Genomic DNA, 24796 nt, shown 5'->3' with positions numbered 1-24796 from the left:
ATTCATCTAACTGAAACCAGATCCTAATAAAATAAAAAAGGAGAGGAGGTACTTGGCCACTGAGAGTTGACAGAAAGACAGAGGGAGGCTATAGAAGTCAACTGGAGTCTAGAAGACAGAGGGAGGCCATAGATGTCAACTGGAGTCTAGTTCCTTCAGAGGGCAGATTCATGGCTTCCAAAATCAAAAAGGACCAATGCTCTCACCTGAGCTGACTTTTTGAATTAGATGGGACATGAATATGTCACTACTAATTTCTACCTTAAGATGGAAATTAACGATATGCAACCTTAAATACATTGACTCCGAAGTAAAAGCCATTACATTAAAGCAAGAGTGCACAACCCAAGGACAACTGTAAATTCCTATGGGCATGCTGACACCCTGCTACCACTACATTCCCATACACACTAGGGCTGTGCATGGACCCCCCGAAACAACTCGGAGGCCACTTTGGGGCTTCCAAGATGGGCCCAAATTGGCTCGGGCTGATTTGGGGGGGGGGGGCAACTCGCTTCAGCCTATGAAGCCAAAGTAGGGTTCAGACATCCGAATGCTGCTTCGCCCCCTCCAACTACACTCTCTCCCTTCCTTGCGAGGAGGGGAGGGTGCCTGGCTGGTGGCCGACTCCTGCCTCTGCTCAAGCCTTCACGGGTTCCTTGCTTGCGAGGAGCCCATGAAGGTTTGAGTGAGGCCAGCAGCGGCAGCTTGCAATGAGGGTGGGGTGCTGTCAGGGGAGCCGCCACCACCAGCTCCTTGGCCATCTGGACATGTGCCAGCAGCCTTCTTGTTGTTCCAGGGAATGGGGGAAGTCATTTTTAAAATGGCCCAAAGTCCCCACTTCAGCTCGGAACTTTGGGCTTCGGGCCGAAGCAGTGCCCTAATAGATACATGATTTTCCTTCCTGCACTCACCCTCACACAGATTGCCCTTTTCCCACCGCTGTTAAAAGTGAGGAAAACATTATCTGTATGAACACTGTTGGAATGTGTGTGTGCATGCTCGCATGTGTGCTTGCAGACCTCAACTCCTGAGCCACTATCACATGTGGCCCTCGGGGCTGTGACGGTTGTGCCTCTTTGAATTAAAGGGAGCTTGCTCCTGAGTAAGTATGTTTAGGATCGCAGTACCAGTTTAGGTTTGAAAAGCACTTTTGCTACCTCAGATCTGCATCCATTAAAACGTTAGGGATGTCTTCAGTTATTAAAAGACGCACTGCAAATCTCTGTGCTGAAAATCATCATCATCAGGGTCTGTGTCCTGCCCTTCCTCCAAGGAGCTCAGGGAATGTTGTTTTTAAGGACAGTATTTTATCATTTTCTTTCCCCCTCACTCCATTCTTTCCTCCTGGGTCCTCCTTTTATGTGGCTATTAAAAAAAATTTTTTTTAAGAGACATGGGCCCTTATTTACAACTAAATTGTTCTTGGCACAGAGCAAGATATACCTCGAACGAATTAAGCAGAACAAAATTTTATATTCACATTCAGCCCCTGAGGTAGATTATGCTGAGAGAGCCCAATCCAAACAGGTGATTTACTGTGGAACAAGAACACTTCAGGGTGGTTAGTGAAACATGACATTTTTGCCACCCCGCAGCAATCCCTCTGCTTCCCTGTCAAAAAGGCACATTTTTGCAGACTCGTTTTAGTGCATCTTTATTCCTTAAATGTGGCTCCTGTGCAATTCAGCTGCAGTGTGCCCCATTCCTCCAAATTAAATCCTGCATGCTGGGGATGCCTAGGGTGTATCTGTACCCTGTGACCCTGGTCAAGGGGTGGGGCCATCCTTCCCCCCCCCCCACATTCCTTTCTTTCTGCCATTGGCAGTAGCGTGCTTTTTGGAGACAGGTTAGGCTTGCTTTCCCACCAGTTAGAACTAATTCTCAAGAGCGCTATTTCTCAATAGTGCTGTTTCAGGATCTCACTACTGCCCTCCCCTTTCATTCTCCTCTGTTTACTTTTTACTGTGGCTCTGCGGCTGCTCTTCTGTGTATTCTTCAATAGGCACTATATCGCAGTAGTGATATAGCGAAATCACGCTACTGCAGTCTCCCACCACCTTTGCTGCTCCTGTTTAGATCTTTCTAATCTAAATTAGATTTTTCTAATCTAAATTAGATTTTTCTAATCTAATCCTGTTTAGATTCTGCACTATAGCAGAGGGAATTCCCCAGAACTTTTTATATTGAGGAGATAGTGTGACATGCTACAACTGCATCTTTGATGCCTGAAACTCCTGTGAGACCTTAAAAACCAGGTCTCTTAGGCCTCTTTAAGAGCCTTCTAGCTTCTTGGCCTGACCCCTTGTTCTTCAAATGAGTTAGGGTGGTATGGCCTTAGAAGGTAGGGAGGATATCTTTTGCTGCAGTCCACCTGCTAATTTAGCTTATCTTTTAGGTAAGATGAAAAAAAAAAAAAAAGTCTAAACATCATGAGACCATCACAACAGGTGTGTTTGATTAGGGAGCTGTTAAAGACAGCACATAGACATGGGAGATTTGGGATATTTAAGTCCCTCCAGAGCATCACTCAGTGGAGATTCGGCACAGACCTGGACCGCAGAGGTGCTGCGCCTGCGCGTTGGCTGATTGGAGCCTCTCCACTGTCATTATCTGGGGCTCCCGACGGCAGAATGGAGGAGTGAGATACTTTGCTTGGTTTTGCTTATAACATCATATGCTTGACGGTAATACTCTGCCTGCTATAGTTAATAAAGCTTTTTGACTCTTACTCCCTTGTGTAGTCATTGCTATGAATCCAAAAAAGTACCTCTCTACCTTAGGCAAAACAACTATATCACAGTAGGCAGTAGGTGATATAGTGCCTATTGAAGAATCTAAATAGGAGCAGCAAAGGGGAGGGCCAGTGTTGGTAGCCTGGCCTGCAGTAGTGCTATAAGTAGGCCACACTGAGTCCATTTGGACTTCCTCCCAGGAAACTGTGCATAGGATTGCATCCTTATGTGCCACAAAACTCCTGTGCTCTAACAAGGCTGCCCTTTTGGAATTTGTCTATGGTGGGGAAGTGTCACTTTGCACATGGTCAGAGGCACTTTATGACTAGTTTTCAGAGCCCAGGCCTCAACCCCAGCACTACCGAAAACAGGCTAACCCTGGGGACAAAGGAAACCTTGCACACACATTGATATAGGTCTTGGCTATGCACCGTACAAAGTGAAAGGGGAGATGCAGCTTAAGAAGAGATCTGCCTAGAAACCCAGTCAAAGGAACTCCTTTGCCCATAATCCAAGTGGGCGGGAAATAAAAAGAAGGTGAGAGTCTTCCTGAGGTTCCTTTCTTCAGTTGGCTACTTTCTCGGCTAATGACATCAAGAGGTTTTGGTATGGCAGGAGAGTGGAGACAGCAGTATCTTGCTTCCAAGCATCCAAGAGAAGGATCTCTCCACCCACCCTTTCTTGATTGAGGCAGCAGCCACCAAGGCATGCTGAAGCCTCTTCTCTCCTCAGCCTTCTTGGTTTAGTTAATGAACTCCCTTGACTGACTGATGCCACAGGATCAGCCCGTTTCCATTCTTCTCCTTGCTAAGCAGCTAAATGAGCCCTCACAAGCTCCACTGCGGAGCCAGCAGCTCTGCTCCATGCCTTTATTTTTGTTGTCGTTGTTGTTATTCCCAGGCACCACCTGAGCCAGCCAGTGGGGTTTATGTTTAGATTAGGGCAATGGTCTACCAGTGAAGAGAAAAACCCCTCTCTGAAATAAAAGACACATCCCTGGATTTTCCCTTCCCTCAGAATGAGACCCTCCGCTTAACCCGACTCCTCTTTCAAAGGTCAGCAGGTTGAACAGGATGACCAAAATCTAAATCAGCAGGATATCAGCAGGATGACTGAAAGCAGGGTGGCTGAAATCTAAACAGGAGCAGCAAAGGTGAGGGCCAGGGGTGGGAGTGTCCAGTAGCACGATTTCACTATATTGCTACTGTGGTATATAGTTCCTGTTGAAGAAGACAGAGAAAAGCAGCCTGAAAGCCAAAGTAAAATGTAAACAGTAAACACAGGAGAATGAAAGTGGAGGGCCATCTCTTCCAGTAAACTTCCCTGAGCAGGTGAGCATGGACACTGGCGGGGAACAAGCTTCTCTCATTGGCTGAGCAGCATCTACGTGGTTGATTATGTGCAGTTGAACTGGCAGGGCTCCACCCACCCAACCCCAAAGTAAGGTGGCTTAAAGTGCAGTTTGACCTGTGAAAGTGGGGGTTTAGGCAGTGTATATTCCATTTTTCTTGACCATGTGCCACTGACAGACCAAAGCTGATTTCATGAAAATCCGGATAAAACTTGACAACACTTCTGAAAGAGTTTCCATGTAGTTTGGGCCAGATAAAGAGTGACTGTCTCCAGTTACCTTATGTCTGACTTGTGATTTAAGTTCAAGTCTCCATATTTTCCACCGCATAGTTTCTTCAGTAGGGATGGTGTGGGTGCCCAATTGGGTCCAGGAGTCCAGCGGACTCCCTCCCACCCATACCCCTGAGCCGTGCCCACCAAGCCCCTGCCCTTGCTTGACCCCCCCACCACACTCATCGAGCCTCCTGCACACACCTGGGACCAGTCCACGAGTGCCATTTTGTGAAAAAAATGGCAATCGCGAATATGCGCACATCTAGTTGTATTCAAACTGGTGCCATGTATGGCCCATATATGCAAAATTACAGGCATGTTAATTTATTTACTAGTTTAGAAGATCTGGGTGTTTCTCTCTAGCTCTTTTCTCCCAACAAGGAGCCTCATGGGTTACAGTCAGCTTTTGGAATACAGAAAATGCCAGTCTTCATTTCCAACTCTTCCTGGCAGGGAATAGTTGCAGAACTAAATAAGACATGATGTAATCGAATCGTACATTCAATAACAGGTAAAAGGCAACTCACCAACAATGACAGAATTAGGTTAGACCATTTATTGTTAACACAGCCCAAATTCTCCACTATTTTTAATTAATAGAGTGTTTTTTGCCACTTCAACCAACAATGCTGAATTGTCAATAGTGGGTGGGCTGGGCATAGTGGCTGAAAGACATCTGTTTCACAACAGGATTGTATAACCCAACCCCCAGATCTGTTATATCAACCTTTGCTTTGCTCAAGTCTGACCTGATATAAGACAGCTTCCTGTGCTCGAAAATTGTTAATCAAAAATCATTGGGAACTGGAGTAAATATTACCATGAGGATGCTGATGAAAATAGGATATCTTTGGCAAGTTAAAAGACAGACGGGGGCGGGGGGGCAGGCACAACTGTCATGCTTAGAATGGCTTGACAAGGGAAGGCCACCATGATGTGTTAACTTGTAAAATCAAGGCTCCAATCTGTATTCCTGCCTGGTAGGAGTATATTCCTAGAGGGCCCAGATTCCTAGAGGGCTCAGGTTCCTAGGATTGGGGCTCAATAGGATTTGACTGAGGCTCAATCAAGTTTGGGAGAGGGCTCAGATTCCTAGAGATTTGGGAGAGGGCTTGGATTCCTAGAGGGCTTGGATGCCAAATTAGACTCTGCCAGCCCAGAGTCTAATTTTGTAGCTTCATAGTGGGGAGGGGGTTCTTGGGAGTGGGGAAGGGAAAAGATGCCCTTTTTCCTTTCTCACCTCCTGAAACGTCCCTGTATTGTGACACAGTTCCCCCAACCCTACCCTCCTCTCTTCTAGAATACTTGCTATAAGCGCTTTGGGGCTTGATCAGGCTAGATCTATCTTCTCTTTCCCCCTCTCCCTGCTTATGGTTTAGCTTTTCTCAACTGACACCTCAGTATTCTGTACCTGGAAGTTCACAGGTCCTTGTCAGCCTGTTTTCTTTTAAATTACAAACATATACACTTAAATAACACATACACTTAAATACTTCCACATACCTGGGGAGTCACCCAAGAATGTAGAAACCACTCCTGTTTTTAGATGGCCCTGGTTCTGTTCAAAATGGATAGACACTCAACCCACCCACCACCCACGTTTGGTATTGGAGAAAACTTGAAGCAAAATGTTGCAGTGTCAAGTATTCAGTGTTCCAACCAGCCTGCTGTGCCTTCTTCCAGAATACCTCATTCAATCCCTCCCCCTATTTCTTTCCTGCCTGCGCCCCCATGGGCAGACACTCAGCTTTCTGTAGCCACTGGGTATGCTCAGCCCTCATTAGACCTTTTTGCTGTTGTTGGGGTGCCCCCTTCGTTTATTTTTCTTAAAGATTTTGTATACTTACAAACCTTGAGGTTCCCACAACCATGCTGATACCTCTTGTTTCTCAGTGGCCCTATATTGGCTACAATCTTGTTGGCACTCACCAAGAGTTTGCTATTAGAAGGAGAGATGATCCTGTGGCAAGCTCTGACACACACAGAGATGTACACGCGCACACACATGCACACACATAGTCATGTTAAAAATGTGGAAGGCCACCATAATGTGTAAACTCCCCGCCCCAATCTGTATTCCTGACAGGAGTATGGAGACTTTCCACAAGATGGGGCCAGCCATGCAGCTTGGGCTAGAGGTAGAGAACTCACAATGTCAGTGTTGGCTTGGGTGGCATTCCCCCACCCCAGCTGGAGATACTCTAAAGTAGAAGATGGAAAGCTAGTATGGTTCGGGATCGCCCCTTGGGCCATATTGCTAAGCCCTTGGTGCCATACTCTTGGCCTCCAGACATAATTCATTCTGGAATGAGGGGCATTCTATAAGATATGCAACATCTGGCAACCTTAGAATCCTCTACATAAATTCAGTAGGAAATCACAGAACAATGGTGGAGATAACGGAAGATAATCTAATTCAACACCTTGCCTCAAGGTGTGAACCTGCATGTACATAACCACGCTGCATAATAACTAGGGGTGTACAATCACTTCAGTTGAAGCCTGAATGCCAAATCAAAGTGGGTCACTTTGGAAGTATTCAGGCTTCCTCCAAAGTGAAGCCACTCTTGTCTGGATTGGAATGATGAGAAGTCAACTGTTTCTGAGGCTTCAGAGTCCAGACCCACTTTGGAGCTCTGGTGATGGTTGATACAATATTGAACGTCCCACAAGCAAGGTCTCTATTAAAGGAAAACACCTGAGGCTGGTAGGGGGGAGGGGGATATTTTTTGTGACTGATAGCTCTAGGTTCCAATCAGGAAATGACTTTAACAGGGCTCTTCAATCACAGTGCTTTTGAGAGGGATGTTGAAATACAGTATCAGATGTTATGTTAGTATTTCAATTGCCTTTGAAAACGGTCCGGAAACTTCAGCTGGTCCAAAATAGGGCAGCAAGATTGTTAACAGGGACTGGCCTGCGAGCTCATATTATGCCAGTACTTTTCCAGCTGCACTGGCTGCCAGTCCATTTCCAGGCCCGATTCAAAGTGCTGGTGTTAACATTCAAAGCCCTTAACGGCTTGGGGCCAGGTTACCTGAAGGATCGCCTCCTCCCATATGTGCCTGCCCGGACCTTAAGATCATCAGCAGCAGCCCTTCTCTGTGAGCCCCTGCCAAAGGAAGTGAGGCGAGTGGCTACTAGGAGGAGGGCTTTTTCTGCTGTGGCACCCCGGCTCTGGAATGAGCTCCCTAGTGAGGTTCGCCTGGCGCCTACATTGTACTCCTTTCGGCGCCAGGTGAAGACCTTTTTATTTTCCCAGGCATTTTAGCTTTCTAAATTTTTATCTTTGCTGTTTTAAATCTGTATTTTAAACTCCTGTACTGCTGGTAGGTTTTATTGTGGTTGTATTGTTATATTGTGGTTTTAATGTTCTATATATTTTAAATTGTTTTATTGTGTGTTGTTTGGTTTTAGTTTTTGTGAACCGCCCAGAGAGCTTCGGCTATTGGGCGGTATAGAAATGAAATAAATAAATAAATAAATAAATAAAATTTCAGTGCTCTTTGTAACTTGAACCTCTGCACCTTTTTTCTTTTTAATTTTGGAAGGAACATATTTGGGGGCCCTTTACATCGTACATCATATTCTTGCAAATTTCCCACAAAACCATAGATTAGGTAGGGCATCCCTTTTGGTTATATGTTAAAATCATTATGTACTTTTTGGGGGAAAAATGAAATACATTTTCTTTTAAGTATGAAACTTAAAGGCTCCTTACCACCACCACCACCCAAACTATTTGTCGGACATTTTATTTTATGTTGTACTTTGTGGTTCTAATTTTTGTAAACCGCCCAGAGAGGTGATATAGAAAAAAAAACAAAAAAAACCACACATAGTAACCCCATCAGAAGGGGTTACTATGCCCCAATTCATCCAATTCTGACAAAAAAATAAAATAAAATAAAGTAAAATAAAATAAAATAAAATAAGAAGTTATAGCCATTGGTTGATTTCCCCATTGTAGTCAATAGAGAAGACATCTGAAGCTTTGGAAAATGAACCGAAGCAAGGCTTCAAACTAGTGTGAGGTGTCAGTCCAGACAGAAACAACCTGAAGCATTTTTTTTCTTCAGATTTTTTGTGAGGTGCATTTATTTTTGTGCACAGCCCTAATAATAACCCTCTCCTTCAATGCCTGTAGTGTGTTCCAAAGGAGCGGGCAGAAACAAACAAGGCACCACAAAAGATGTACCAGCAACTAAAGGGATAGTTTAATAAAAGGTCTCAGAGCAAATACGTCAAGCCACATGCTTCAGGTGAAGACAAAACAAACATCATCAGGATCGCTAGCCAATTTGAACAAAAGGAAAATTCCTAGCTGGCTCCAGATATGGTGAGCAGACCCAGATATTGATGGTAGAGGTCCATAAATGTTAAAAATCCCATTCTAATTCATGGTGACAAGATATGATTTGAAGAGGTCATAAAAACATAACCCATATAAGTGAGGGGTTATGCAGCCCCTGCACCAGAGCCCACATTCCCAAGGAGAGCAGTGGGTGGGTGGCAGGGGAGATTCCAAGAGAGGAGGAGGAGGAATTGATGGGGAGAGAGAAAAAGCAAATGGACAGTTCAGCTAGCTGGGGATTAACGTAGGGTATGTTTGTTAATTATTCATTTTTCCAATAATTATGTAACTCTTGAACTTTTTCCTTATTGGCATGAGCACGTAATTGTGCTATTTGGATCAAGTGTGAGCTGAGGGAAATTTCATAGAATTTCTCTGAGATGCGTGAGAGCATGGGATCTAAAGCTGGAATTAATATAGATCCTATTTTCCATTTCTTATTACTAAAATGTCAATAGTCACCAGTTGCATGTTTTGGAAACTCCAGCCACAAATTAGTTCTTCCTGGAGCTCCCATCTTACCTTTTTTTACCCCTTCCAGATGTCTGTTCTTCACTTTCAAGATTGTGCACATAAGGCCCCAGTTCAAAGATCTACGTTTGCAGCTGTGGGCTATGTGCATGCAAGGCTGGAGGCATCCCACAGTGGAAGAAAGGAAAGGACAGGAAAGCCAGTTTGTCTAAACAGCAATTGAAAACGCAAAGGGATTACACTGTGCATATAATACCTATTTTATGAAATAGTAAGAACAGCAGAACATCACCTCAGAGAAAAGCACTAATGAAGTGCTGATCATGCGAGCTACTCAGAGGATTTGCTGGGACCCATCATGCAAAAATTAGCCAATAGAGATGGCTTGCGGCTAAAATGTTCATCAGACCAATGGCATGTAATTCAGAAGAGTCTCCTTCCGGCAATGGAAGGGGAGCTGAGGAATCTGGATCGAGAGGGTGAAACAAAGATCACAGATCAACTGGCAGGCTGAGGTCAGAATCCAGTGAAGACAGGCAGGTCAGGCAGCTATGAAGGGGGGCACAGCAGGACAGGAGAGACCAGGGAACCTGCCAAGAGGCTTGGAGGACCAAGACATGGAATGGGAACAGATGAGAGCAGGACAGTCAAGGCAGGGTCTCTAAGCTGGCTTATTGAAGGGCAAGGAATTCACAGGACGACGGTGATGTAGAAAGAAGAAGGAGCAGGAATCAGCCATGATGACTGGCTAGGGCAGACGGCAGAGCAAGGAGAGGAGTCAATAAAACAATTTAGGCCAAACGAGATCCCTAAGCCCAGCGGTAGACCAGTAGTTCAAGTTCGGTCTAAGCTCCACTCTCTAAGGAGCCAAGATCTTGACCTGACCCCCTTATAACTTCAGCTGTTCCAACAGCCCTTCCCCAACAGCATTTTCAGAACCATTTCCACCACACACCTCTTAGCGTCCACAACAGCTCGTCTTGTGCCTGCACTGATGCTGTTCTTCTCTTCCCTTCCCAGTCCAGATTCATCCTTTCCTTCCCCAGTTTTCCCACCTATGATCCCCCCAAACCCCATGTGCTGTGTTTCTACAGATCCATTTCCAATGGCACCTTCTCCTCTGGAGCAACTGCACTTGGGAAATGATGACTCGGCTGCGACATTTCTCTTTCAGCCCAAGTGCCACCCCTTGAACTGCTCAAGAGCAGCACGTGGTTCCTCTGCCACAGCTTAGCTGTCCCATTCTGTCGGAAAGTTAGGTATTGTTAGCATGGTGGAACATCTGATATTTATCATGTGCAAACTGAACTCATCCCCTTTTGCATATGGGGTGGAACTTTTGTACACTTGGGATCTCTCTTGTCCTTTGCAGTCAATCAGCTTTTGAGTTTTGAGATGAAGCTAGGATGTTGCAGCAATTATGAACCTGAACAAACTGGCATGCATATATATATATATATATATATATATATATATATATATATATATTACACACACACATGTACACACACACAGAGACACACACACACACACTCCTAATTTTATTTTTCATCAACCTCTGATTACTGCATTATGTAGCCAGGGATGGGGGAGAAATTATCCCATAAGGGTAGTTTGCTTGGTTCTCCTCAGCGCAAAATCCAGAAAGGGAATATAAAATTCTATTCCAGCCCAGCTATGAACCCCACCTTTTAAATGCAACCTATTATACAGCCTAGCTTTGGGGGTCCCCAATCCACTCACCAGATTGTTGGCCCAGAGGGCAGTTCCACCACCAGCACAGGGTTGCTTGCTAGCTAGAACCACAGCAATTAGTGAAGTGGAACAGAGCGGTCTTCTTCATTTTCTCATTTGTGTCCACTCCACACCCTTCCCCAGAAAGCTACAGCTCAGTTAGCCTTTCTATCTTGAGTCTTGATTCTATGGGGTGCTAAGCAACCTTGGCTCCCACAGCTTATTGAGCATTTAGGACAAACTGGCACTTCACAATAGCCCTGGAAGCTATTCAGACTTGTGCTTCCGCATTAAGTATTAGGTAGTTCCCAAAAGTAAAACAAAACACACACACACAAACACACACACAGAGAGAGAGAGAGAGAGAGAGAGAGATGCATGTAAAAGGTCAGCTAGATTCTGAATCATAGTTGTAGCTTTTGCTAAATCCTCCTAACAGATTTTTTGTTTTGTTTTGTTAAATAGGGTCTTCTCCTTAAATATGGTTCAGAATGCTCTAGTTGATTGTGTCTGTTTTATCTTTTGCTAGTATTTTAGCATTAGTTAAGGTTGTGTATGCTTTATATATCTATACTTTAAAAAAATCATGGATAAGTTTTAGTTGGTTTTGTAGTTGCATATTTTGGGCAACACATCAAGCATCAGTTTGACAGAGGATGTGACATACAAGTTTTTGAAATAAATAAAGTTGGTGCTCTAAAAATATACAACATGCCAGTCTTTTAGGAGGCAGACAATTAAAATAATCTGTGTGTGTTTTGAGTGAGGCTCTGCTTGTACATGTGACTCTCCCAATGGAGAGTTTCAGCATTTCTACTGCTTCTGATTAAAAAAAGTCCTAGAGCTAATTTAATAGATTTTTCTTACTCTACAAGAGATGAAATGGGACTGGACCAGGGTTGAGCTGAAGCAGGGGGTGCATTTGGGGGGAGAAATTGCCCCTGCAAAAAAACACATATCCTGTTTCAGTGATAATTCGGTGGGGGAAGGGGGTTTATTAAACCAGATTTTTAAAAAAAATGTATTCCCAGTCAGAATGAGGACAGGAAGTATTGCCCTCACTCCGATTTGGCTTTGTGATGTCATCACATAGCCAAATCTGAATCTGAATGGTTATGTGGCACTGTGACATCATTGCATTGGTTACATAGTCCCTGATTGGCTGGACCACACAGCCAGCAAGAAGATGTGATCCAGCCACACGGTGTGTGGTGGGAGACGACAGTGAACCAAAGTGCCATTGAACAGCAGTGAACAGCAGCACAACCGTGTGAAAACACAAGTTTAGAGGGAACTTCCACACAACTGTGCATTGGGGGGGTTAACTCCCCCTTTACCACTTAAAATGTTCTCCAATGAGAATTTGGTTCAGCACAAGACTGTGTAGCTGTCAGGCTTGAATGTTGGCACAGCTGTGGCATTGCTGCACCAACGCTTTCCCTCTTCCCTTGCCAGCTGTGTTGCCCAAGAGGGCTTATTAAAAATGCAGCATGGGGCAGATTCAGCAACAGCTCTCTGCTCAGTATCCTATTGAGTCTTATGACCAGACTAGAAGCCTGGAACACAGATGCAAACCTGCACCAGTGGTATGGGTAACAATGGCCTTGCAGCACATGGAAAAGAGTAGGATGTCTTTCTCTCTGCCCCTCTTGCCAAGTATAGGATGCAGCTTTTGCTTTTGCTTTCAGGCTTCAGGCTGCAGTTTGTGCTGTGGCCAATGAAGCTAATCTTAGGGCCAAACTACATGTTACATTATTCACGCTTTAAAAACAAAACAAAACTGGCAACTTTTATTTTGAAGAGTAAGCACTGCCAGGGGGCCGGTGCCAGACCAGAAAGTGTTTCCGATCTGGATCAGCATCCCATGCCAGTTTGCTCCTGAAAATCACCTCCCCCACAACAACTGTTTGCCCCCAAAGGCACAGTGGCACATCTCCTTGATCCTGTCCCCACCATCCCTGTGCCTGTGCACAGCACTTGTGACTCCAGGGCCCTCTCCCATTCCCTCCTGGAAAAGGCCTCTGCCTGCACACTGCTTTTGGTTCAGCCAGCCTGCTTTCTGAGCCTGGGTGCTAGCTCTGAGTAGGCAACCCAGATGTTTTAGAGTTCAAGTCCCATTGTCCTGTCCTTGGTCATGCTGGCTGGGACTGGTGGGAGTTCTGGAGGGCACCTGGGTTGCCTGCCCTTGTGCTAGCTGACCCAAAAGCAGTGTCTAAGACACTTTTTTCTCATGCAGCCAAGGGCACGCCTCTCTGAGGCACCTCCAAAGACCACTGCATAACTCCTTGCATATCCATGCCAGAGTTCTGTGTGCATGTGTGGTGTGGGGGTGATCTCCCCTATCCAAATGGTCTGCCAGCCAGCAGGGAAGCATCAACAGTCTGGCCACAGCATTCTGCACCAGCAGAAGTTCCCAAACAGTTTTCAAAGGCATCCCCACATAGAGCATGTCATATTAGTCTAAACAAGGTGTAACTAAGGCATAGAACGTCTAGCCATGCTTCCTAAGCAAAAGCACTCAGGGAGTGGGGCTGGCTGCACCAGAACCTGCATGCAGAGCCAGCGTCCCATTTTTCACCTGGCAGCATCCTCCCCCCATCATGAAATCGAGGTCACCTCATAGTGGTGCCTTCAAGACAGAGGAGGCACCTTGCTGGTCACCTGTCACTGGGATTGAGAAAAGTGGGATGAGGCCCCTGGACTGCCAGATGACTACCTCTGTGCTAGAGGATCAGGGCTCAGGAAAGAAGAGAGGAGGTAGAGATCGCAGTCACAGCATGAGGGGTTGGGGGGGAGGGGGCAGCTGCACAAACTATTGTAATATTATGTATATGCCTTTACTAGTATACTATTTATGCTATGCCAGCAGTATATGTAGCTATTTCTTTAAAGCATTTCTTCAACTAACATTTCCAGAGGAATTTACAATAGGTCACAAGACACATGAACTCACAAGTATAGAATTATTATACCACTTATGGTACTAGACCTACATCTTACTTATAGTATCAGTATTTCACTGATACCAGCAGGAGGGGAGGGGGGTGGGTACAAGGAGAAAAATGTTCCTCTTGGCTGGAAGACCTTCCCTCTGTGCAGCTTCCAGCTGGGTCATCTCATTCACACAAACTGCTGGAACCTCTCGACATAAATGCAAACAGTCGTCCCCCCCACCCCAATCTGTATTCTAATGATTTGCAGCCTTCCTCACTAGCCATTCTGTTCTCCTGACATCTCTTCCTGAATGTCTCGCTGCCACCATCCTCACTCAAAGCTGTCACAAAGGACACAGTGTTCTGCTTTGGCTCTTTTAAGACTGTGTATGCAACGCATATTCTTCCAGGTCTTCCAAGACACAGTACTCCGCTTCCTCAATCAGGAAAGAAGTGTAACATTGACAACAACAGTAACAACAACCTCATGAACTTGTCCTAATGAAACCACTTGTCCTTATCTGACTCTTCATCATCCATGTGTTATTTAAATATTTCTGAACACCATCTCAACATGTTTTGATGACTATTTCTGCTAGAAGGATTCTGCATTTCTTTGCAACAACACAATATTTAGAGAAAACTCTTCAGAATTTAAAAGCTAACTAAAACGTTGACATGACTTTTAGCTAGATTATATTATCTTCTCCCTATAAGTATTCGCAGGTGTAGAAAGAACCTCATGGCATGCCCACGTCTGCAAACTCATCATCATGTGTGAAGACTGCACACATGCCTATTTACCACATGTACAGATACTTGGGTCTTGCTGAGAAAACAGGCCCACACATAATCTTAATACATGACAGTGAATCAATACACAATGAACCCATTTCCCCCTCCTAGTTCTATGTAGGACAGGGGTGGTGAATGTATGGCCTTCAAGATGTTGTTGGACTGCAACTCCCATCAGCCCTAGGTAGCATAGCCAATGATGAGGGGTGATGGGAGTTGCAGCCCAAGAACATTTAGAGGGCCACATGTTCCCTGATGTAGGGAAACCAAAGCACCATTCTGCTAAAACACAGCATATTGGTTCTCTCGGTAGTGTCAATAAATGAATCCTTACCTGGCTTACAAGATTATGTGTGAATAAGAACTTTTGAACAAGATTATGTGTGAAAATGGTAAACCTACAGTAGTACAAAAAACAATGTCTCCCCAGTACTACAGAATTCTACAGAATGGCTTAAGCATGGGCAGGGTAGCTGACCTGTAGTACGGGGACCACAACTGGTTCATGCTGCAAGGGTCTATGGCACACCTAGACAGGAACAGGAGGATCCCGGGCCTGGTGATGGCTCTCCAGATCTGCACTGCTGCCTGCTCCTCAGCAGGCAAAACTAAACTATCTCAAGGTGCAAAGGCCTTCATGTTGACGGTAGTGCGCACTAGAGTGGCACTGTCTCATACTTTGGGCTTGACTTATAGAACATGATTTCTGTCCACCACTGGCTTAAACTCTACCAAAGTGTTCATTCTCTCTTAAAATATTGCATCAAGTATATTCAGGCAGCGATCCTAAGTTCACTTACTAGAGAGTAAGCCCATGTGAACATAGGAGGAGTTAGGAGTAAACATGGATAGGACTGTGATGTTGGGTATGGGTCATGAGAACCACTTTGGTAATTAAACACTGAGACTGTATTTGGTCATGGAGCTCCATGGCAAAAACAATGATTCCAGATATAGGAGAAGTGTAAACACATCTAGGACAACACAATATTCTAGAGCAGCAGGTTGCATCCTTCCTCTGTGCTGATATAGTTTGTTGGAGCCTCAAACCTGTGTGGAAGCTTAATGGGCAAACCCACCAAGGTTTGTATTTATTCAGTCAAGACTCTAGAGATGTCTATCACACCCTTCTAGTGCTAATGCACTACTCGCAGTAGCTTACAACCATTTAAAATTACAATGTCATACAATACGATAAAAATTGATGACATCTCCATCCTACAGCTCACCCTGCCCTACTCTCAGACACTCAAGCAGACATAAGTGTAATAATGGGCTAAAGAGGGGGGAAGGCAGAGGATATTTTAGAGGTGGGGGTTAAAAGAAGTGAGATAAAGTTATATTGGATTCTACACTAATTTTGCTTGTTTAAAAGATCTGTGCAAGGAATTTGAGGGGAAGCAAGGACAGCTTATTAATGTAATGATCTGCAGTAAGTCATTATCTTTCTTTGTGTGGGAAAAGATGCTGTATCAATGGAGAAATCGGCCCATCAAGCCCAACAAAGGCTATGGAAAAAACAAAAAGACAATCCAAGTCAAACTGCTGGAAATCACTCATCAACATTTAAACTCCTATAAATAACAAATTTCTTAGCCTTTCTACCTCAAAATCAGTGCAGACTATCCTTAACCCACCCTCTCCCACACTGCCAAGATTCAGATCAATCCTCTGAGCTGTTTTCTGAGTATCAGCTGTAGAATCTACTGCTCCCTAATTTCTGGCTATAAGGGCAGAATGTGATTTATCCAACTTGCTCTTAATATAGGGCCACAACTGTGGCCCTATAATAAATGAGCATAGGACAGTAGCCTGTTGCAACATCATTATCATTTCCCCATCCCCTCTCCAAATTATTGCCAGCTGCTGGAGAGGGTGTGGAGAAATGCAAAGACATAACATGAGATGTCCAGAGGGGTATATGTGCTGTATGAGCAAAAACAACAGGGTCCTGTGGCACTGTCAAAACCACCACTTTCATTATGGCATAAGTTTTCATGGGCCAGAGTTTACTTCATCTAGTGAAATGAGAGCTCTGACTTATGAAAGCTTATGTCACAATAAATCTGTTAGACTTTAAGGTGTGATGGGACTCTTTGCTGACATGGGTAAATGTGCTTCAATGATATAGGGAGAAGGTGCAGTGACTCAAAATGTGGTTGTCCTTTTCGGCAACATCCATGTATCAAACATGTGGTTTAACTCCACTCACCCTTAGAGATAAGGGAAAGAAATAATAGTATTAATGGGGACAATTAAGGGCTGGATGTGCCTGATCTCGTCTGATCTCGGAAGCTAAGCAGGGTCAGCCCTGGTTAGTACTTGGAGGGGAGACCACCTGGGAATCAGGCTTCCTGCATTGAGCAGGGGGTTGGACTTGATGGTCTTGTAGGCCCCTTCCAACCCTATGATTCTATGAATCTAAATCATTGTTCCCTCAATGGGAAGAATTAACAGTGACGATCAACCAAATAATATTGTAGTATGTCCACTACCCACTTCATGGATCACTGCCTTGTTGTGGCAAAGGGGCTTGCATAATTCAGTGAAGCCATAAGCTATGCCGTGCAGAGCCACCCAAGACGGACAGATCATGGTGGAGAGTTCTGTATGTGGTCCACTGGAGAAGGAAATGGCAACCCACTCCAGTATTCTTGCCAAGAAAACCCCATGGAACGTATCACAAGGCTAAAAGATATGACGCCAGAAGATGAGCCCCTCAGGTCGGAAGGTGTCCAGTATACTACTGGGGAAGAGCAGAGGGAATTTCCAAGTACCACCAGAAAGAGTGAAGCGGCTGGGCCAAAGCCGAAAGGACACTCAGCTGTGGATGTGTCTGGTGATGAAAGGAAATTCCGATGCTGTAAAGAACAATACTGTTTAGGAAACTGGAATGTAAGATCAATGAATCAAGGTAAGCTGGAGGTGGTCAAATATGAGATGGCAAGATTGAACATTGACGAGGACAGGAAGGCCTGGCGTGCTGTGGTCCATGGGGTCACGAAGAGTCGGACACGACTTAATGACTGAGCAACAACATGTCCACTACAGCTGAACCAAGGGCTGACTTTTATATTTCTTAAGCAATATATAAAGATTGCTCCACCTGAACCTAAAATAAGAATTTGCTTCAAAGTTCCATTTCTTAATCCCCAATGGCAAAATACATCCTTTTTCATTAATTCATATGGTAGAAGCTAGAGCCTGTAGTATAGCCATTTCACAGTCTGAAAGGCTGTAATGTTTCTCCTCAAATACTGTGCAACTGAAGGCTTGTTCAAAATCCCAAGGTGTTTTCATTCTTCATTTGCAAATATGCAAGCCAAACACTTTCAAGGTTTAATGTTTAAAGAGATGGCTCTGTTTTCTTTTATTCTTGTTTTATGTGCTGTGTGTTCATAATATTTTCCATAGAGAGTGATGTCAGCAGTGTTATGTCTATAGTCAGCACTATGTGGAACTACAGGTGATGTGCTGGGGTTTTATGGGTAACATTTCTTGAAGGCATGATAGAGTTCAATCAAAATATAGCCTTTCCTGCAGAGGGTTTATGATATAAGCTTATGGTATAAGTAATTCTTTAGTCCTTCCTGTACTACAAAATTAACCATATTTTAACATGGCCCCTACATGCCATGTTCTATATGTTTATAAAGCATATCACAAAGATCTTTTGGAGTGTCAGTAGGAATTATGAAGATAGTACTGAACAGAGACCTCTATATCATTCTGTTGGCACTGTAATTCATTTTCACACTTGGGCTGTTTGCTAATTTTTGCCTGTTACCACAGCCAGCCAGGTGTAATAGATGGCTCTTGACTCAGTAGGTCTGGATTCAAATCCCTGCTAAGTCATGAATCTCACTGGGTGAGCTGAGCTTGAGCCTTTCAGGCTGCAATCCTATACACACTGACCTGGGAAGAAGTCCCATTGAACTCAGTGTGGTTTACTTCTGAGGAAATATTATTGCACTGTCAGTATCTCTCATAGGCAAAGGTTGTTGTGACGGAATAAAAATTGGCATATACAGCCTTGAGCATCTTGCAGGAAGAGCAGGATACAAATTCCTAAAATTTCTAAAGGTAACAATGTCTTTGTTGATTCTTGTGGTCTACAACTTTTTGGTTTTGTAGTGAGCAAGTAGGAGGTTAACATGTTGCTATTTCTGTTAACAAGTCAGCCGCTCCACCCCTAATTAATTTTGGTTTGGAATTGATTTGCTTCATAGTGTTGTTATGTCAGTAAAGGCTCATTTTATTCCTCAAAGGCAAACATGATGAAATGAGTGAGTAGATCTTATCACAAAGACATTAACTGAGTTATCTAAATAAAGCATTACAAATAACAACAGGCACAAGAAAAATCAGCCTAAACTGGCCTTGAAGTGGTTTTATTGCCATTAAGCAACTCTTGAAGAATGTTTTAGGAAACAAAATTTTCTTGGCCTTCTTTATAGATACAATTGACCTTTGAGAAGTTAATGTATTACAGTCTAACATTTTACAGTCTTTACAATTTATTACAGATTAACAGTTTTAAATTGTTTTTCTGGAACAAATCCCATGGAGGTGAGAGGACCTGATGTTAGGAAAACACCACTCAGATCTTGTGTGTGTGTGTGTGTGTGTGTGTGTGTGTGAGAGAGAGAGAGAGAGAGAGAGGAGAGAAGAGAAGAGAAGAGAAGAGAAGAGAAGAGAAGAGAAGAGAAGAGAAGAGATCTTTGACCTGTTCAGTTCTTGAAATGGTGCTTCATTTTCTTTAGAAAGGATTGGGCTATAATAATCTACACCCTTGATAATGTCATATTAGGTTATCATTCACCTACAGTGCATGGACTTGACACTGGATCATAAAATGGTCATTCTAAGTGAATCACATCCCCAGCTCAGCAGCCTAACCTAGGTATTCAACAGCAAGGTAACCAAAATGATTGGGGTTTTTCATATATGCAAACAGCTTTCACAAAATCCCTCCTCACTGTCCCTGGTACAGGGATTAACCATGGCTACAGACCTTGGTTTGCCCCTGGCTAGGATGCCCTGGATGGCAGAGATTAAGTATTTGCTGGGACTCTTAAAATCAGGAAAGGGCCCTGTGAAGGAATAAAACTGTCCTCCATTTTTTGTATTTCATTTGGTTTTAGGATATTATGGGATTAAATCTGTGTGTGTGTCTGTGTGTGTGCGCGTGTGCGTGCGCGCGTGCGTGCGTGCGCACTCACAGGCACCAGTCAGTTTCAACCAGCAGGCTAAACAGTTTAGAGGTCAAAAGTTTAATTAGAATGTAGGTGAGGAAGTTTGCTGAAGAAGACAGGAGATTATAAAGTTCAACAGAAGGTCAGAGGAAGAGGGAGAGAAAAGTATTAATTCAAGAAATCGACATGTGGTTTGCAGGAATGAACATGAAACTATCCTTCTGACTGGTTGAAGTTGGGCAGGGAAATTTTAAGAGATAAAAGCCTCAGGTAGGGATGTACGAAAGTGACTTACCTGTTCGCAGATTATGTTTATGGTGGGGGGGAGGCGTTCCGTCCCTCCCCCCGGAATCCTCGATGGGGGGGGAGGCGCTCCATTCCTCCCCCCCCCCCGGAATCCTCAAATTGCTCGCTGTGCTCCACGACAGCTCCGCAGAGCAGCCAGCCAGGCCCAGCCAGGCCAGAGCAGTCCGCAGCCGGATTTCCGGCCGCGGAGGGCTCTGGGTAAAAACAGAACAAAAAAACCCGCATCCGCAAATGGTGGTGGCTACGGCCACCGCCATTTGCGTTCCTTCTTTTTGGCCATCTTAATCTACATAAATATTTACGTAGGCTAAAACGGCGAATCAAAAGGGGATGCAAATAGCGTCTGCTACGCTATTTGCATTCCCCTTTATTTTTGCCGTCATAGTCTATGTAAATATTTACATAGACTAAGACGGCCAAAAAGAAGGAACGCAAATGGCGGCGGCCGTAGCTGCCGCCATTTGCGTACGCGGGTTTGTTTGTTTTTTTAAACCCACCCAGCCATGATAGGCTACGTAAATCTTTACGTAGCCTATCACGTCTTTTTTTTTTTTTAACCAAGACTGGAAATGGCGGCGGCCACAGCCAGTCAGAAGACCAGCCGCCGCAGCCGCCGCCGCAGCCGCCGCCACCCGGAAGATCTGCCCCAGGTAAGTCTCATCCCGGGGGGGATCCGTGGGGGGGCAGGGGGTGGCAGGCCATTCCACCACAGATTTCAGGGGGCCGAATGCACTGGCATTCGGCCTCACCGAGATCCGTGGCGGAATTCTCTGCCATCCCTAGCCTCAGGCAGAAAGGCAAAGACAAAGAGAGAAAGAGAAGGAAGGAAAGAAAGAAGCCCAGAGTCCTAAAGGAAAAAGTCAGAGCTGCTGGAACTGGAGAGCTAATTGAGAGAGGAACACAGGTTAGCTGGATGCATTTATCCCTGGTTGTTTTATGACCCTATTGTTGAGTATGTGTGTGTGTCTATTCAGATTTTAAAGCTTTTCCATACTGACATTTTTCTTCAGTAAAACCTTAAAGTTTGTTATTTGAAACTTTATGATCTCTTCTTCCAGGAGGTTACCCACCCCCATCTAATAACCAACCCCGCCAACACTACCTACAGTAGATACCTGAGACCCAATGTGTTCTAAGGCTGTTTGATGGAAATCCCCTAACACTAGGGTGTTAGGGGAAAACGCCAGAGGAAGGGAAAGGCAAAAAGGAGTGTGGGCACACTATTTTGCCTATTTTCTCTTCTTCTCATAGAACAGGGCACTGCTGATCTGTGACAGGGCCCATTGGTCAAACCACACCACCACTCCCATTTTGCATGGGGAATCCAAGAAAGTCAGGAGCAGTGCAGGAAAAATCCCAGTTGCCCCACCTTTTCCAGGCTAAGGAGGCGTGTTGAGAGTACCTTGAGAGCCAGTACAGCATAATGCTTAGAGTGTTGGACTGGGACTGGGGAGATCCAGGTTCAAGTCTGCACTCAGCCATGAAGATCCCCGAGTGATTTGGGGCCAGTCACTGACTCTTAGTCTAACCTACCTCACAGGGTTGTTGTGAGGATAATATGGAGAGGTGGAGGAGGATCATGTATGTCATCCTGGGCTCCTTGGAGGAAAAGGCAGGATATAAATGCAGCAAATAAATAATGAAGATATCTCTTGTCTGAGGGTCTCCAAAATCCTGGACCTGCACTTCTCAGTGTTTCCTGACTATGCTACATCTCAGCCCTGATCCTCCAATTTTGTTCGGCTTTAGGCATTAAATGGAAGCTGCCCATGGCTCAGCTCATGAAGGTAACCAGAGCCATTCCAGTTTCTGTACATGCTGAATACAGTAGCCCTGAGCTACTTGAAGTGGAAAGAAAACTTAATTTTAAAGTAATACATGGGGAAGTTGCTCCCACTGCTGCTTTTACCAGTAAGCTCCATCCCTGAAACATCTAATATTTCCTGCCCCCCCCAACAAAATTGCCAAAAATTTCCTCCAATTTTTGCAGCCTGCAGATGGGACTGTGAAAGTGGGAGGGCATATACTTCATAACAACCCACCAACCATTGCTGGCTTCATAGGAACATAAGAAGAGCCATACTGGATCAGACCAAGGCTCCATCTAGTCCAGCATTCTGTTCACACAGTGGCCACCCAGCTGTTGACCAGGAACCCACAAGCAGGACACAAGCACAACAGCACCCTCCCACCCATGTTCCCAAGCATCTGGACAACAGCCTTCTGATGCTCTGTCACAGGCTATGTGCTAATGGCAGATAATGCTATGCTCAAGCAGACTGGCCAGTTATCATTCGACACAAAAAAAAAATGCAAGATTCACCCATAAATCTGGATGTTCTCTGACATCACTTTGACATTCAGATGACCCATGAGAGGGTGATATGCTGCAATCTCTATCTATGTGTTTTCCTAAGATTTATTTATGTATTTTAAATATTTCTAGGAAAACTTTCAGGGCAGAAACCATCCCACAGAAGATCTTCCTAGGTCGGAAAATTTGCCACTTCAAGTGACATAACCACACTGATATGGCATGACTTCCCTGTTATATCCTCTTTCTATATCCTAGCAGTAAAGGAACAATTAATGTAGAGATAAATCCAATGTTGCATGAGCGGACTTCTGTTCCTACAATGGGATTTACCCTTGCTGTCCTCCCTCCTGCAGCCATTCACATCCCTTCCCCCACCCGCGCTGGAGTGTGCTCTAACCCTCTGAAGCAGATCTGGGGCATGTGCAGGGAATGCAGGGTGGGAGGGGTAATGTGTTCGACCAGTGGCTTCCATTCCACCAGCAGTGGATGGCGAGCATTAGACACAACCCTTTCTATTTAGTAATTGACAGTGTTTGATTAAAACAAATGTTGACTATGTAGGCATTAGAAGAAATGTGGTCTGTTTTAAGTACATGGTTAGCTAAATAGGATACCATTGGCAGATTCTAAAAGGGTTTGATGTTCTTTAGACATGGAAAATGTCAAGTATATCAAGTGGTCTAATCCCATCGAAGGATTAAGCAGAGAATATGACAAGTGCTTCTGGCACTTGAATCTCTCTGCAGCTGAGGACAACTGTTATGCTGATTGTAGTTTGCACTCAGTGCAGGAAACACAGATAACAGAAAACAATTTGGAAGGGGGCCAGTAATGTTATAAGAAGTGAAAAACAAGCTGGGGGCAGTGACGTCACAAAGCATCCTGAGGAAAGAACAAGAGAGGAATCTTTGCTCCCAGAAAATACTAAATGGATGGAGTTATCTTTTAAGTCATTGTTAGCAAACATTCCTTAAGAACACTGACATCTCTATCCTTCTTTGCAGGCCAATCTGAAGTGTAACAGCACAAGTGTCAACAAGTGGACTCAAACAACACCATGACATTATTGGTACTTTACAACCCAACGGTCATTGGATTTTAAAATCAGGAACTCAGATCACTTTGTTCTTACCCACAGAACTCCACTCTGTGGACACTCTTCTCCCCACATACCCTGAACTGTTTATGAAGTTTTCATTACCCTCCAAGTCTGCTTCTCACTCAAGCACGCGCGCGCGCGCGCGCACACACACACACACACACAAAACTGGGGCCATTGTCTTGTTCAGCTGTTCTTTTTCTTAATGGTAGAATCAGTCCAAGGAAAGAGCACAGACGGTCTGGGCAGGGCTGAATCTTTATTGCTGGGGGATCCTCCTGTCCACAAAGAGGGAAAAATACATGCCTGCTGGGAGACACATGGATTGTGCAAAAACAATACCCTGGTTTTAAAGCAAGGTGCTATTTTCTCACTGAGACTTGTTCAAAGGTGACTTTTTTGCCAACTAGACTGATGGTTTCTTTAGATCTAATAAGACCTAGAAGGATCTAATTAACCCCATCTGTTGTCTAGTAGTCATCGCTGATAATGGTGTAATGCTAAACAATGGGTTAGTAGTGCATGAGCTGCAGTGAGCCTGAGGCATGCACCTTCCCCCCCAACTCTTCCAGAGCGGCTGCAAGGAGGAGATTGGAAGGATCCATTCCACTTATAAATAATTAACCAGAATTTACCATTAAGTCTGGTTTGGGGGGAACTATGGTTTGTTAATGAGGCAGAATCATGAACTACAGTTTGATCCTGGCTTTTTTGAACAAACCAGAAATTCAAACTCACCAGAGTTCCACTGGATTTATATGTACTACAAACTTCAGTCCGGTTGGTTGGTTGGTTGGTTGGTTGGTTGAAAAATGGAAGCAGATCCTTCCGATCTCTTCCTTGAATCTGCACTGAAAGAGAAAAGGGGAAGGGACTTGCTGCTGATGATGCATGCTGCAGATGCTGCGAGGTGGCACCAGGTGTTGGAGGAAGAAGCTGTGGGCCATGCAGCCTGCCCTGCACTCCCAGGCTAGCCACTCCCAGCCCCATGGCCAGAGCTGAAGAAATTTTCCCTACCCATTTAGTCAACTTTTGTGTGTGGAGCAGGAGGGGGTGCCATCTTGACCTTCACTTCAGGCAGAAAAAATGTCTTGGGTTGGCCTGTGACTACAGGACAAGGAATAAGGTTAGTTAGATCAATTTATGTCTGATTATGTCTAAACAAATCTAGTTGTCAAAAAAGACACCTTTGCATTTATAGAGTCTCATTGAGAAAAGGGTCATGATGTCC

General features: G+C 44.5%; 1 protein-coding gene across 3 annotated transcripts in view; it reads right to left on the bottom strand.

Moving 5' to 3' along the window:
• KCNJ16 (potassium inwardly rectifying channel subfamily J member 16) overlaps nucleotides 1-24796 on the bottom strand; it is a 79647-nt gene that overhangs the window by 27555 nt on the left and 27296 nt on the right. For 2 of the 3 annotated variants that reach the window (XM_084837547.1, XM_084837548.1), the window contains 2 exons: nucleotides 24583-24672; nucleotides 24304-24416 (listed from right to left, as the gene is read on the bottom strand). The exons of the other annotated variant lie outside the window; for it this stretch is intronic. The gene's annotated coding sequence lies outside the window, so the exon portion shown is untranslated. The remainder of the gene's footprint in view (nucleotides 1-24303; nucleotides 24417-24582; nucleotides 24673-24796) is intronic. 3 annotated transcript variants of the gene reach the window in all.

The sequence above is a fragment of the Heloderma suspectum genome, chromosome 2, assembly GCF_057233095.1.
Source record: "Heloderma suspectum isolate Gila_16-S chromosome 2, 16-S_ref, whole genome shotgun sequence".
Classification (NCBI taxonomy): Eukaryota; Metazoa; Chordata; class Lepidosauria; order Squamata; family Helodermatidae; genus Heloderma; species Heloderma suspectum.
This window is presented reverse-complemented; position numbering and strand designations above follow the sequence as displayed.